The 17087-nt window shown below is 42.9% G+C and overlaps 1 pseudogene; it reads left to right on the forward strand.

The window, feature by feature from the left end:
• The first annotated feature begins 14858 nt into the window (after nucleotides 1-14858).
• LOC126210945 (5S ribosomal RNA) lies at nucleotides 14859-14976 on the forward strand (annotated as a pseudogene).
• Nucleotides 14977-17087: the final 2111 nt, after the last annotated feature.

Below are 17087 nucleotides of genomic sequence, written 5' to 3' on the forward strand. Positions count from 1 at the left end.
TATCTCCGTATACACAGTCCTAAAACATTTTGTGAATGTGACTCTTCCAGTACTTGCTCCGCAATTGTGTAATAACTGAATTTTCTATTTGTGCACAGTACGTTCTGTATGTTTACATTAGGGGTCAACTACCAGTCCCTGCTGCAAGTGTTGATTATTTGCAGGACTTCCGGCATTTCGCTTCAGCATCACCTGAGAAAACCTTTTGGAACTTCCGACTACATCCCTTAGGTCTCTCATATATACTTAGAAAAACAGTGGTCTTATATCTTTCCGTTGTGGTACGCCCGGATTTAAGTTTACATCTGAATATTTCTCTCCGTTGTGGAGAGCATCTGTTGTGTTATATTTGCTAGGAACTCTAGTGTCATTGCTGGTCTCTTGTCCTATATACTCGTATTTGTTTTTTCATTAGGTGGCAGTGCGAACTGTAAGGAATCGTTGGAAGTCGAGGAACACGACATAAACCCGGGAGCATTCCCTGCTTTCCAGGTCTCGTCAACAAGCGGAGCCCGCTGGGTCTCCCAAAGTCGTTGTTTTCGGAGTCCACGAGAGAGGATTTTTAATCTCCAAAAATGTGAAATAAATAATTAAAAATCATGTTGGAAAATTCTGCAACAGACTGGCATCAGTACACATATCTTCTGTTTTATGCAAGGGCAGACCGTGGTATGAAAGCGGTAGAATGTATCGACCAAGATTGTATTCAGTCGTTTTGGGAAAGAAATCTATACAGAGTGATTATCTACAAGGAAACGTTAAGAGAGAAAATAGCAAGTGTCTGAAACTCACAATATAATCTTGCACTTAAAATCGTTTCCGAAAGAGGAATTATAAAACTGAGACTGGGGTGAAACTTTTTAACCACCGTTTGTACATTGTGAAGAGCACGGACACAAGGCCATGAAAATGAGAAAAGCGCTACCAAATAGACACTAATTAGAGTGAGATAAATATCACTGTTTAGGTCATAAGACAAAAGAAAGTTAAAGAATTCATCGCTAGAAAACCGAATGAAAGAAAGTAGCGTGTAATCAGTTCTCTTATAGAACCATAAGGAAAAAAAAAGCCACGAAAATTCGACAATGATTTAATTTTGCTGTATATAGATGACAAATATTGCAAGTAATATTATCGAAAACTGAAGAACAAATTGTACGGCTTTAAGACACGAACAGTACGTAAGTTCTATAATGGGATTTTTCTGACAGAAAATTATGATACACGTGACATTCGAAAGCAGGAAGGATGTATTGGAGATAAGCGATTGTTAATTACAAACACAAAACTCTTTTACCCTGCATTAATAAGTACCAGTATAGTGCTAGGATGATACACGGAGCTTGGGAATCATATATTTTATATCTTAATGTGGTAGAGGTAGTAGGATCAACACCATTATAGCTACGCTTTATCGACTGTTCCCGTCAACCATTATTTAACACACTGTGGACTAAAACTGACCATGGCGTAAACTTCGAGTTCTACATCTACATCTACATCTACATTTATACTCCGCAAGCCACCCAACGGTGTGTGGCGGAGGGCACTTTACGTGCCACTGTCATTACCTCCCTTTCCTGTTCCAGTCGCGTATGGTTCGCGGGAAGAACGACTGTCTGAAAGCCTCCGTGCGCGCTCTAATCTCTCTAATTTTACATTCGTGATCTCCTCGGGAGGTATAAGTAGGGGGAAGCAATATACTCGATACCTCATCCAGAAACGCACCCTCTCGAAACCTGGCGAGCAAGCTACACCGCGATGCAGAGCGCCTCTCTTGCAGAGTCTGCCACTTGAGTTTATTAAACATCTCCGTAACGCTATCACGGTTACCAAATAACCCTGTGACGAAACGCGCCGCTCTTCTTTGGATCTTCTCTATCTCCTCCGTCAACCCGATCTGGTACGGATCTCACACTGATGAGCAATACTCAAGTATAGGTCGAACGAGTGTTTTGTAAGCCACCTCCTTTGTTGATGGACTACATTTTCTAAGCACTCTCCTAATGCATATCAACCTGGTACCCGCCTTACCAACAATTAATTTTATATGATCATTCCACTTCAAATCGTTCCGCACGCATACTCCCAGATATTTTACAGAAGTAACTGCTACCAGTGTTTGTTCCGCTATCATATAATCAAACAATAAAGGATCCTTCTTTCTATGTATTCGCAATACATTACATTTTTCTATGTTAAGGGACAGTTGCCACTCCCTGCACCAAGTGCCTATCCGCTGCAGATCTTCCTGCATTTCGCTACAATTTTCTAATGCTGCAACGTCTCTGTATACTACAGCATCATCCGCGAAAAGCCGCATGGAACTTCCGACACTATCTACTAGGTCATTTATATATATTGTGAAAAGCAATGGTCCCATAACACTCCCCTGTGGCACGCCAGAGGTTACTTTAACGTCTGTAGACGTCTCTCCATTGATAACAACATGCTGTGTTCTGTTTGCTAAAAACTCTTCAATCCAGCCACACAGCTGGTCTGATATTCCGTAGGCTCTTACTTTGTTTATCAGTCGACAGTGCAGAACTGTATCGAACGCTTTCCGGAAGTCAAGAAAAATAGCATCTACCTGGGAGCCTGTATCTAATATTTTCTGGGTCTCATGAACAAATAAAGCGAGTTGGGTCCCACACGATCGCTGTTTCCGAAATCCATGTTGATTCCTACATAGTAGATTCCGAGTTTCCAAAAACGACATGATACTCGAGCAAAAAACATGTTCTAAAATTCTACAACAGATCGACGTCAGAGATATAGGTCTATAGTTTTGCGCATCTGCTCGACGACTGGGACTACCTGTGCTCTTTTCCAATCATTTGGAACCTTCCGTTCCTCTAGAGACTTGCGGTACACGGCTGTTAGAAGGGGTGCAAGTTCTTTCGCGTACTCTGTGTAGAATCGAATTGGTATCCCGTCAGGTCCAGTGGACTTTCCTACGTTGAGTGATTCCAGTTGCTTTTCTATTCCTTGGACACTTATTCCGATGTCAGCCATTTTTTCGTTTATGCGAGGATTTAGAGAAGGAACTGCAGTGCGGTCTTCCTCTGTGAAACAGCTTTGGAAAAAGGTGTTTAGTATTTCAGCTTTACGCGTGTCATCCTCTGTTTCAATGCCATCATCATCCCGGAGTGTCTGGATATGCTGTTTCGAGCCACTTACTGATTTAACGTAAGACCAGAACTTCCTAGGATTTTCTGTCAAGTCGGTACATAGAATTTTACTTTCGAATTCACTGAACGCTTCACGCATAGCCCTCCTTACGCTAACTTTGACATCGTTTAGCTTCTGTTTGTCTGAGAGGTTTTGGCTGCGTTTAAACTTGGAGTGAAGCTCTCTTTGCTTTCGCAGTAGTTTCCTAACTTTGTTGTTGTACCACGGTGGGTTTTTCCCGTCCCTCACAGTTTTACTCGGCACGTACCTGTCTAAAACGCATTTTACGATTGCCTTGAACTTTTTCCATAAACACTCAACATTGTCAGTGTCGGAACAGAAATTTTCGTTTTCATCTGTTAGGTAGTCTGAAATCTGCCTTCTATTACTCTTGCTAAACAGATAGACCTTCCTCCCTTTTTTTATATTCCTATTAACTTCCATATTCAGGGATGCTGGAACGGCCTTATGATCACTGATTCCCTGTTCGGCACATACAGAGTCGAAAAGTTCGGGTCTGTTTGTTATCAGTAGGTCCAAGATGTTATCTCCACGAGTCGGTTCTCTGTTTAATTGCTCAAGGTAATTTTCGGATAGTGCACTCAGTATAATGTCACTCGATGCTCTGTCCCTAGCACCCGTCCTAAACATCTGAGTGTCCCAGTCTATATCTGGTAAATTGAAATCTCCACCTAAGACTATAACATACTGAGAAAATTTATGTGAAATGTATTCAAAATTTTCTCTCAGTTGTTCTGCCACTAATGCTGCTGAGTCGGTAGGTCGGTAAAAGGAGCCAATTATTAACCTAGCTCGGTTGTTGAGTGTAACCTCCACCCATAATAATTCACAGGAACTATCCACTTCAACTTCACTACAGGATAAACTACTACTAACAGCGACGAACACTCCACCACCGGTTGCATGCAATCTATCCTTTCCAAACACCGTCTGTACCTTTGTAAAAATTTCGGCAGAATTTATCTCTGGCTTCAGCCAGCTTTCTGTACCTATAACGATTGCAGCTTCGGTGCTTTCTATCAGCGCTTGAAGTTCCGGTACTTTAACAACGCAGCTTCGACAGTTGACAATTACAATACCGATTGCTGCTTGGTCCCCTCATGTCCTGACTTTGCCCCGCACCCGTTGAGGCTGTTGCCCTTTCTGTACTTGCCCAAGGCCATCTAACCTAAAAAACCGCCCAGCCCACGCCACACAACCCCTGCTACCCGTGTAGCCGCTTGTTGCGTGTAGTGGACTCCTGACCTATCCAGCGAAACCCGAAACCCCACCACCCTATGGCGCAAGTCGAGGAATCTGCAGCCCACATGGTCGCAGAACCGTCTCAGCCTCTGATTCAGACCCTCCACTCGGCTCTGTACCAAAGGTCCGTAGTCAGTCCTGTCGATGATGCTGCAGATGGTGAACTCTGCTTTCATCCCACTAGCGAGACTGGCAGTCTTCACCAAATCAGATAGCCGCCGGAAGCCAGAGAGGATTTCCTCCGATCCATAGCGACACACATCATTGGTGCCGACATGAGCGACCACCTGCAGATGGGTGCACCCTGTACCCTTCATGGCATCCGGAAGGACCCTTACCACATCTGGAATGACTCCCCCCGGTATGCACACGGACTGCACATTGGTTTTCTTCCCCTCTCTTGCTGCCATTTCCCTAAGGGGCCCCATTACGCGCCTGACGTTGGAGCTCCCAACTACCAGTAAGCCCACCCTCTGCGACCTCCCGGATCTTGCAGACTGAGGGGCAACCTCTGGAACAGGACAAGCAGCCATGTCAGGCCGAAGATCAGTATCAGCCTGAGACAGAGCCTGAAACCGGTTCGTCAGACAAACTGGAGAGGCCTTCCGTTCAGCCCTCCGGAATGTGTTTCGCCCCCTGCCACACCTTGAGACGACCTCCCACTCTACCACAGGTGAGGGATCAGCCTCAATGATGGCAGTATCCCGGGCAACCACAGTCGTAGTCCGATCGGGGGATGCGTGGGACGAGCTGGCCGTCCCCGACAAACCCCCATCCGGATCCCACAGTGATGCCCATTGGCAACAGCCTCAAGCTGTGTGACCGAAGCCAACACTGTCTGAAGCTGGGAGGAAGGGATGCCAACTCAGCCTGCATCCGAACACAGCAGTTGCAGTCCCTATCCATGCTAAAAACTGTTGTGCAAAGAACGTCTGAACTAATCTACAGAGAGCACAAACAAACCGACACAAAATTTAAACGGTTATTAAAGTACAAGGTTGCAGTAATGCTGCTACTTGCGCACTGCTGACACACTGCTCGTCGGCGGAAAGAGACTACGCGATTTTACACTATTCAGGTACTAAAACGCGATGCTACAACTCTCAAATACTATAATACGCCCGAAATTTGTGAATTAAACAATGCAAGTACCAAAAACACGCAAAGAAATTAAGAATTAAACTATGTAACAAATGAGTGAGCTAGGAGTATACGACTTGCTGCTGCAGCTGCTTATCCAACGGCGGCAGGGAGCACACTGACTGTGACCAACCGACACTGGCCGTTCAAAACAAAAACAGAAGACAAACGACTACGCGAATTTATACTATTCAGTTACTAAAACGCGATGCTACATCTCTCAAATACTATAATACGCACGAAAGTTATGAATTAAACAATGCAAGTACCAAAAACACGCAAAGAAATTAAGAATTAAACTATGTAACAAATGAGTGAGCTAGGAGTATACGACTTGCCGCTGCAGCTGCTTGTCCAACGGCGGCAGGGAGTTACTGAAAGTCAGGCCGTTATATAAATTACAATTAGCCGAGGAATCTCGATGTCAACTGAGAAAAAACGTAACCGCGAAAGAGCGAGCGACTGACAGCCTGAGCCGCGTCGGGTAACTGTAATTGATGGCTGGGTGGGGAACGCAATCCAGCTAAGTAACACAACAGGGGGGTCAGCGTCGCTGCAGCACGGCGTTTGAGTTATCGCCCCTAAATCATGGCGGAATACGGTCGAGATTTGAGGAAACTGACCATAAATATTTTTGATGTCAGCTTCTTCTATAACGAACAGAGACAACAGCATAAACCAGTAATTTTCTGACAGAAACGACCTATTACGCATTCATTATGAGCACATAGTCTTCTCCCGTATCAGTGTACGATTCCACTCTTAGTTAGAGGACAAAACGAATATTATTTGAGATAGTAAGCCGAAAGATACGAGTGCAACATGCAAAGAAAATTGGCAGAAAATAGGACGGTTGTAAATGGCGGAATAGAATCCGTCAGCTCTTTCAGTCGGGTCTAGAACCAAAAGGCAGACGGTCAGAAGATCTGTGGCTGGTGAAGATTAAGAAACATTGGCGAGGAGAATCTTTCTGATGGCCGTTCCTTTTACCGTCCAGAGTGTGAAGATAGGGACAGCCTCTTGGAGTCCTTGGCTTGAGATCTAAGATTAACGATACTTCCAGTTCTGCTACGAGCTTTTCATTTGGTTGCATCTTAAATCATAACTAATATTGTAGTCCTTAAAAAAATTATCCAAGAACGACAAGAATAACTCAAAGAGCATGTGGAGTAAATGAAATGGTCCAAATTGTTTATAAGAACAAAATTATCAGAATTTACCGTTGAGTTTTGTTGATACGAGTACTTCAGTCATGTCCAGACACACAGTAAAGAGAAGAAGAAATATTAAAATTGATATCTTATACAACAGGGAATACATTGCGAATATGAGAGACGCACCGAATTTCCGACAGATTTTATAGATAAATTAAAAATTCTGTAAAATTATAGAACATTGAAGACATGAGGTCAGACGGAAATGTGTTACCATTGTAAGAGAAGATATTTACTTCCTCCTAAGAAAAGTTTCACCATTATATTCCAGTAATAAAACGAAGAAAAAATGTTGCTTAGTACCTGGATTTGATTAAAAATGGATAGATACAGATACCGATAGTGAGAGAGAGAGAGGAATCCTGAACAATATATTGGAACTGTTAAAACAAAACAGTAAACTATGTAATTGAAGTAATAAAGGTACACAAAAAAGCTGAACCATTAAGTTACGCAATATGATATGAGCAGTGCGGGGGGAGGGGGCGAAGGGGATGATTGAATTCATGTTGTTCCTAGTACCATGCAAGTTATTTCCTGTTATCTTAGCACATATGTTACCACTACTTCCCTTTTTCTGATTAGTGCTCTTATGTTTGCCGATCCTGTGGTGAAACTCCTATCTCGCCAGTCCATTTCATTTTCTCAAACGCTTCGATTATCCCCTATCCTGGTTTCACATATGTAATGATTCACTTTCATACAGTGTACCAGGTGTACAATCTCTGAAATTTCTGTCTCCAATTAAACGACTGTTTTTGATAGTAGTAGTTGTCTTTTGGGAAGGTCCATTCTATCTGATACTCCAGATGAGCTTCTTATGATCTTATTTCATCCGTCATGCTTCATTTTGCTTCCGACGCTGAAAAATTCGTCGGTTCCTCTACTATTTGGTACCATATTTTCATTGTCCGTAATCTCATTTAGACTCCTCCTCAGTACTTTTAGCTTTATTTCATTCACTCTCAGTTCTATTCTATGATCAGTCAAGTATTCATTGCTTTGAGTAGGTCCTGTAACTCTTCCTTACTTTTACAGATAATAGATAGAGATCTCATCATAAAATTTTGACTGACATATTTTCACCTTGCATTTTGCCCCCACACCTGAAACTTCCTATATATTTCTCCGTTGCATGTTCAATCTACAGCTTAAAAAGTAGAGTGGAAATGTTAAATCCATACTTTATACCTCTTTCAAGCCAAACAAGTGTCTTTAGGTGTTCCAGTTGTGTCCTCTGTTGGTTCTTGTGAGTATTGTACTTGTTCATTCATTTGTATTTCGAATCTTGGGTATACGAAATTTCACAATAGCTGGCGCATTTATTAAACCTTGCTGTCTTCTAGATAATGTGAATGATAGTATTTTTCCGAATCATTTTACATTCCCTTTCTCATAGATTCCAATTACTAATGAATAGTTGGCACTTCTGTAAATGAGTTTAGAAATTCTGAATGAGTGTTGTTCATCACATCTATATCTCTTGTTCACAGGCCTTCAACGCACTGTCAGACTCTAATATGTAGTCGAAACTGACACCAATTTCTTCTTATATTACATCAGGCGACATTTCTTACCTATTTCCTCTTGTATTACATCAGATGACATTTCTTTCTTTTCGTATAACCTTCAATGGACCTTGGCTCCCACCCGCTTTCTTCTCTGCATTTAATGGTAGAAACCATTTGGCACTTTCAAAACTGATGCCTTTGCTTTTAAAATTTCCAAATGTTATTTCCAGTTTTCCGTTATTGAATATGTCCTTTTAACAACCATTTCCTTTTCGAAAACTACTTTTTCGTGATTATTAGTGTTATATTTTACACCTACAGTCAGTCGTCAGTTTCCGTCCATGATGGCCTCTGCTCATACATCTTTCGTTTACCCACGTTCTTTAGAATAATTGTGTCCATTGTCATAATTTCAATCTAGGTAGCCACATCTAGTTACATAATGGACAAGGCTGTTTGCATTAAGTGCAACGTTACTTTGGAATGTTGGGTGGGGAAATTATCGAGTAAACATTGGATACGCTTTTGTGTTAGATATGCAAGGGGGGTGCAATAAGTAATGGAGCACATTTCTTTCTCTGTCAGTTTCGGTTGAAAAAATGCGGAATGTTTTTGTGGGGTATCTTGGAATATTCCCGCTTCAGCCCCTACAGTTTCATGAAGTTCCAATAGATGCCGGAACTATACGCAGCCTTCAATAAGGCATCTGTAACGGAGGTGCGTTCCCAGCAGAGAGCTGTTATTCGGTTTCTTTTGGCGGAAAACCAGAGCATCACAGATATTCATGATGCCTGCAGAATTTCTACTAAGACCTCGCAGTTAACAAAAGTATGATGAGTTGTTGGGCAAGTTGTCTGTAATCACCGCAACAGAGGGCAGCCTGCCCCCTGAATACACACGCTAACCTGCTGTATCCTTAAACCATGGGCCTGACTCGAAAAAGTTCAAAGAAGGACAGCTCGTTTTGTATTAGTGTGAAATAGTGGGTAGATAATGAGGAGGTTGGGATCGAAATTATCACACAACCACGTTTTCGGTGCTGAGAGATCTTTTCACGAAGTTTCATTCAAAAACTTCCTGAATGCCAAAATACTGTTCAGTCTCTCGCGTGCCGGACGGCCACACACAGCTATGACAACTGCAAATGTTGGAACGCGCGGACTTTCTCAGTTGAGGTGATCGACGGATTACAATCACACACCTCACTGCATAACTGGACGTCTCTGTTCGTAGTGCTGACACACTCGTCCACCAGCTGGGGCAATCATAGGAGTGTGCCCGCTGGGTGCGGGATCTTCACCGCCTCAACAGAAGACAACAAAGAGTAACGGAGGTCCATCTGTGCGCAATTGCTTGCATGTTACGAGGCTGGTCGTGACAATTTTATGTCGAACATCGTCACAGGAGATGAAACACGGATTGATCACTTTGGACCGGATACAAAACAGTGATTCATAAGCAGCACTTCAGTCCGGAACCGCGCGACTGCTACGGTCGCAGGTTCGAATCCTGCCTCGGGCATGGATGTGTGTGATGTCCTTAGGTGAGTTTGGTTAAATTAGTTCTAAGTTCTAGGAGACTGATGACCTCAGAGTTAAGTCCCATAGTGCTCAGAGCCATTTGAATCATTTGAACCATAAGCAGCGTCACAACAACTCTCTCTCCAGTAAAGTCATGGCGACAGTCTTCTCGAATTATGAAGAGGTTGAAAGTTTACCGTTTTATCTCCTCCTTGCCTAGGGACGCCAGATGAAAGTTGATGCGATCAAGCCCTGAATCAAAATTGCGCAACGGATAACTGGGAGAGGAGCTTTAGAGCGCTACCTAGAGAGCGTGTCCTTTCTGTACGGTACTAGGCAAGGGGCCGGAGGGCTCACACGCTGATGTGTGGGTCCCTGCATTCTATAGCTTTTATTGTAAATGAATTCCTTTAGCTTGACTTCTTTGTGATTTTTAAGGTATGTTCAAGATTGATGACAATTGATTACGTATTTATTTTAAATATTATCACTCGATTTTACAGCGATTGCAACAATTGTTCCAGTTTACAGATATTACAATTTTACAACTTATAGCTCGGGTATATTATATAGGAATCTGTATGCACTTTTCTACGGGCAAGACGGAAATGCGTTGGCCAAATGTATACCACGGAAGCCTCCCAATATTTTACATAGGACATCCACTTCGTGATGAGGATAACAGGCAAACTGGGGACCAAATACATTAACACAGGGGGTCAAATTTCCTAAATTGACGAGATCATTCATTTCCTTACACAATCCGAAGCTGGAAATAAAAGAATTAGTACAAGTATTCTAATACCTCTCTTCCATGAACAGAAGAACTGACGCACAGACGCACTGAGGGCACGTCTGCTCACTTACCCGTCTTCTGTAACACCCCTAGAATATGGCGGGCACCCGGAGGTCTTCCTGGGCCCCGGTGGAAGGGGTGGTCGAACCACTTGGCCGTGACCAACCTCTCCACCCCAAATCTTGTGACACTGGAAAGTCTTTGACTTTTACCTGCCTGTGCTGTCTCTTTGATCCCCTAGCCAGCAGTAAGGTTGGCACTACTATACTACTGAACTACTTCCCAACAAAGATTTGACCACGCTTTACGGAAAGGTGAGAGGAGGATTAGGAAAGTTCATGTGCAGATTCACATCCACGTACTGGAAATGCATAATACACGACACATATAAATACGTATTATGAAGCCTGACACATTTCTTTCCACCTGTCCACATGGGTTCTGTTGCACCCTCGGCCGGCCGCGTCGTGTAATAAAATTGGCTGCGGAGCCGCCTCTGTTTGTATTTCCCGGTGAGAGCGGGCAGCGAAACCTGCTGCTTGTTGTTGTTGTTGTGGTCTTCAGTCCTGAGACTGGTTTGATGCAGCTCTCCATGCTACTCTATCCTGTGCAAGCTTCTTCATCTCCCAGTACCTACTGCAACCTACATCCTTCTGAATCTGCTTAGTGTATTGATCTCTTGGTCTCCCTCTACGATTTTTACCCTCCACGCTGCCCTCCAATGCTAAATTTGTGATCCCTTGATGCCTCAAAACATGTCCTACCAACCGATCCCTTCTTCTAGTCAAGTTGTGCCACAAACTTCTCTTCTCCCCAATCCTATTCAATACCTCCTCATTAGTTACGTGATCTACCCACCTTATCTTCAGCATTCTTCTGTAGCACCACATTTCGAAAGCTTCTATTCTCTTCTTGTCCAAACTGGTTATCGTCCATGTTTCACTTCCATACATGGCTACACTCCATACAAATACTTTCAGAAACGACTTCCTGACACTTAAATCTATACTCGACGTTAACAAATTTCTCTTCTTCAGAAACGCTTTCCTTCCCATTGCCAGTCTACATTTTATATCCTCTCTACTTCGACCATCATAAGTTATTTTACTCCCTAAATAGCAAAACTCCTTTACTACTTTAAGTGTCTCATTTCCTAATCTAATCCCCTCAGCATCACCCGATTTAATCTGACTACATTCCATTATCCTCGTTTTGCTTTTGTTGATGTTCATCTTATATCCTCCTTTCAAGACACTGTCCATTCCGTTCAACTGCTCTTCCAAGTCCTTTGCTGTCTCTGACAGAATTACAATGTCATCGGCGAACCTCAAAGTTTTTACTTCTTTTCCATGAATTTTAATACCTACTCCGAATTTTTCTTTTGTTTCCTTTACTGCTTGCTCAATATACAGATTGAATAACATCGGGGAGAGGCTACAACCCTGTCTCACTCCTTTCCCAACCACTGCTTCCCTTTCATGCCCCTCGACTCTTATAACTGCCATCTGGTTTCTGTACAAATTGTAAATAGCCTTTCGCTCTCTGTATTTTACCCCTGCCACCTTCAGAATTTGAAAGAGAGTATTCCAGTTAACGTTGTCAAAAGCTTTCTCTAAGTCTACAAATGCTAGAAACGTAGGTTTGCCTTTTCTTAATCTTTCTTCTAAGATAAGTCGTAAGGTTAGTATTGCCTCACGTGTTCCAACATTTCTACGGAATCCAAACTGATCTTCCCCGAGGTCCGCTTCTACCAGTTTTTCCATTCGTCTGTAAAGAATTCGCGTTAGTATTTTGCAGCTGTGACTTATTAAACTGATAGTTCGGTAATTTTCACATCTGTCAACACCTGCTTTCTTTGGTATTGGAATTATTATATTCTTCTTGAAGTCTGTGGGTATTTCGCCTGTCTCATACATCTTGCTCACCAGATGGTAGAGTTTTGTCATGACTGGCTCTCCCAAGGCCATCAGTAGTTCTAATGGAATGTTGTCTACTCCTGGGGCCTTGTTTCGACTCAGGTCTTTCAGTGCTCTGTCAAACTCTTCACGCAGTATCTTATCTCCCATTTCATCTTCATCTACATCCTCTTCCATTTCCATAATACTGTCCTCAAGTACATGGCCCTTGTATAAACCCTCTATATACTCCTTCCACCTTTCTGCCTTCCCTTCTTTGCTTAGAACTGGGTTGCCATCTGAGCTCTTGATATTCATACAAATGGTTCTCTTCTCTCCAAAGGTCTCTTTAATTTTCCTGTAGGCAGTATCTATCTTACCCCTAGTGAGACAAGCCTCTACATCCTTACATTTGTCCTCTAGCCATCCCTGCTTAGTCATTTTGCACTTCCTGTCGATCTCATTTTTGAAAAGTTTGTATTCCCTTTTGCCTGCTTCATTTACTGCATTTTTATATTTTCTCCTTTCATCAATTAAATTCAATATTACTTCTGTTACCCAATGATTTCTATTAGCCCTCGTCTTTTTACCTACTTGATCCTCTGCTGCCTTCACTACTTCATCCCTCAGAGCTACCCATTCTTCTTCTACTGTATTTCTTTCCCCCATTCCTGTCAATTGTTCCCTTATGCTCTCCCTGAAACTCTCTACAACCTCTGGTTCTTTCAGTTTATCCAGGTCCCATCTCCTTAAATTCCCACCTTTTTGCAGTTTCTTCAGCTTCAATGTGCAGTTCATAACCAATAGATTGTGGTCAGAATCCACATCTGCCCCTGGAAATGTCTTACAATTTAAAACCTGGTTCCTAAATCTGTGTCTTACCATTATATAATCTATCTGATACCTATTAGTATCTCCAGGATTCTTCCAGGTATACAACCTTCTTTTATGATTCTTGAACCAAGTGTTAGCTATGATTAAGTTATGCTCTGTGCAAAATTCTACAAGGCGGCTTCCTCTTTCATTTCTTCCCCCCACTCCATATTCACCTACTACGTTTCCTTCTCTCCCTTTTCCTACTGACGAATTCCAGTCACCCATGACTATTAAATTTTCGTCTCCCTTCACTACGTGAATAATTTCTTTTATCTCGTCATACATTTCATCAATTTCTTCATCATCTGCAGAGCTAGTTGGCATATAAACTTGTACTACTGTAGTAGGCATGGGCTTTGTGTCTATCTTGGCCACAATAATGCGTTCACTATGCTGTTTGTAGTAGCTAACCCGCACTCCTATTTTTTTTATTCATTATTAAACCTACTCCTGCATTACCCCTATTTGATTTTGTATTTATAACCCTGTAATCACCTGACCAAAAGTCTTGTTCCTCCTGCCACCGAACTTCACTAATTCCCACTATATCTAACTTTAACCTATCCATTTCCCTTTTTAAATTTTCTAACCTACCTGCCCGATTAAGGGATCTGACATTCCACGCTCCGATCCGTAGAATGCCAGTTTTCTTTCTCCTGATAACGACGGCCTCTAGAGTAGTCCCCGCCCGGAGATCCGAATGGGGGACTATTTTACCTACGGAATATTTTACCCAAGAGGACACCATCATCATTTAATCATACAGTAAAGCTGCATGTCCTCGGGAAAAATTACGGCTGCAGTTTCCCCTTGCTTTCAGCCGTTCGCAGTACCAGCACCGCAAGGCCGTTTTGGTTAATGTTACAAGGCCAGATCAGTCAATCATCCAGACTGTTGCCCCTGCAACTACTGAAAAGGCTGCTGCCCCTCTTCAGGAACCACATGTTTGTCTGGCCTCTCAACAGATACCCCTCCGTTGTGGTTGCACCTACGGTACGGCCATCTGTATCGCTGAGGCACGCAAGCCTCCCCACCAACGGCAAGGTCCATGATTCATGTTGCTTATAGAGCGGAAACTACTGTACCGTTTCAAGGTTATTATGTTTTATGTCCTCCATATGGTGTAACGGTCAACTCTGAGGTGTATTGCGCTTTAGGAAACTGAAGACACTACCTCGAAGCGTCAGTCGCCACAAAAATGCAAACGAACTTCTTCTCCACGACAACGGAAGACTTCACTCAAGTCTGCGCCCACGAGAGAAGCTCACGAAACTTCCTCATTAACCCTACAGCCCTGACCTCAAGCTTCCGACTACCATCTGTTTGGCGCTATGAAGGATGCACTCCGCGGGAAGCAGTACGTTGATGTTGGGGACGTTATTGATGCAGCAAGACGTTGACCAGTAGAGTGGTACCATGCTGGCATACAGGACCTCCCAGTAAGGTGATACAGGGCCATCCCATTGAACAGAGCCAACGGCCTTACCGCAGGGGTAACACCGGTTCCCGTCAGATCACCTAAGTTAAGCGCTGTTGGGCTGGGCTAGCACTTGGATGGGTGACCATCCGGTCTGCCGAGCGCTGTTGACAGGCGGGGTGCACTCAGCCCGTTCTGAGGCGAACTGAGAAGCTACTTGATTGAGAAGTGGCGGCTGCGGTCTCGGAAACTGACATACGGCCGGGAGTGCGGTGTGCTGACCACATGCCGCTCCATATCCGTATCCAGTGACGCCTGTCGCCTGAGGATGACACGGCGGCCAGTCGGTTCGTTTGGGTCTTCATGGTCTGTGCGGGAGGAGTTTTTGAAAAGTGTTTATGTCGAAAAATAGAATTCTATAGCCAAAAGCGTGGGGAATAATATGGTGTATTGGAATCCTAAATAAATCCGATCTGCTTTCAGAACAAGAGTGTTGCAGTACTTATTGTACGCTCCTCGTACAATATGAGTATACATGGAAAACAAAGTGCAAGTCACTATGCAATGTGTACATCAGAAGAGGACAGAGGGTTTTCAACGATTACGTATAGCTTTTGCGCAAATTCATCTCTGAGTGGAGGCTTCACCCAATGTCCTCAAATATTTGGCCTATATAATCCATCAGGATACGTTTGTGGTATTTATTTACCTATAAAATGCATTTGATGTTGTAAAATGGTGCAAAACGTTCGAAACTATGGAAAAAATAAAAGTAATTTATGGGGTAACATTGGTAATGCGCTACAGTATGATAACATTCGCTGATAATATTTCTATCCTCAATGGAAATAAAGAAAAATTATAGGATCTGTTGAATGAAATGAACAGCCTAATGAGTATAAAATATGGATTGAAAATAAACCGAAGAAAGCCGAAATTAACGAGGAGCAGGAGAAACAAGATTAGCGACAAACTTAATATCAATTTTGTGACCGTGACCAATGAAGCTACGGATTACTGCCGCCTTTGAAGCAGTAAGATATAAAAAGCGAACTAGCACATGCGAAGAGGGCATATCTTTCCAAAAGAAGTTTACTGGTATCAAAATGGCTCTAAGAACTATGGGACTTAACAACTGTGGTCATCAGTCCCCTAGACTTACAACTACTTAAACCTATATAACCTAAGGACATTACACACATCCATGCGCGACGCAGGATTCGAACCTGCGACCGTAGCAGCAGCACGGATCCGGACTGAAGCGCCTAGAACCCCTCGGCCACCGCGGTCGGTCTCATTCATGTCACAGCTCTATAGACAGCTATTGTTTTCGCTTGCAGCTTTTTGCGCTTCGTAGCGGAAAACTGGCAACAGCATTGTTAGCTGTTAGAGATCTACTGACGCCGACTTGGCCACAGAGGGAAGAGTAGAATGTGAAAACTGTAGAGGGAGAGCGAGACTGGAATACGTCCATCGAGTAACTGAGGAAGCTGTGTGCCAGTACTGCTCTCAGAACAAGAGGTTGGCACAGAAGAGGATACCGTGACGGGCCATATCAAACCAGTCGGAAGGCTGATGATATAAAGGATATCTCTGTCTTCCCCTGCTTACAAGGTAGCGGAATTCATTCACTTCGTCACTTTGTACCAGATTTGGATGTTAAGTTTATTGGTGCTCTCATTTTTTTTACTGCTCATTACTTTCGCCTTTCTTTGGTTCCGTCTCTGTCCACATTCATTCCATTGAATGAATTCTGTCATTCTTCGGCACTTTCGAAGAGGATAGCAGGCGAATCTTCTCATTAATATCCTTTCGCCTTGAATTTCAATCCCACTCCAGAACCTTCCCTTTATTTCCGTAATTCTTCGATACTGCATCAATTTGTTTTTCAACATTACTCAGTTCTGGTATTTGTTAAACATGATTTAGTATTTCCAGGAGGATTAAGCTTTTGTGAATTATATTTCCGGTCACGAACGTCTGCAAAGCTCGAGAAAATATCAACGTTTGTGTGTTAAAGCCTTGCTCCATTTGCGTGAGCAACGTTTAGAAAAATAGTCGCCAGTTTCAAGCTGTTCCAAAACTCTTCTGTTAACGTAAACTTTCTTTTGGTCGTATATTTTTTTACTTATTTCCGCTCGATCGTCTGAATACTGCTGATATTGTATTGGTAAAGAAACTTTGACAGTGTGCCGTAATAAACACCCGGCGGGTATTTTCATATAGCGAAAGAAACCGTAAATAGTCACACTACTTGCAAAGAAACGTGATGTGGCACCGGAAA

Source organism: Schistocerca nitens, chromosome 1, assembly GCF_023898315.1.
Source record: "Schistocerca nitens isolate TAMUIC-IGC-003100 chromosome 1, iqSchNite1.1, whole genome shotgun sequence".
Taxonomy (NCBI): Eukaryota; Metazoa; Arthropoda; class Insecta; order Orthoptera; family Acrididae; genus Schistocerca; species Schistocerca nitens.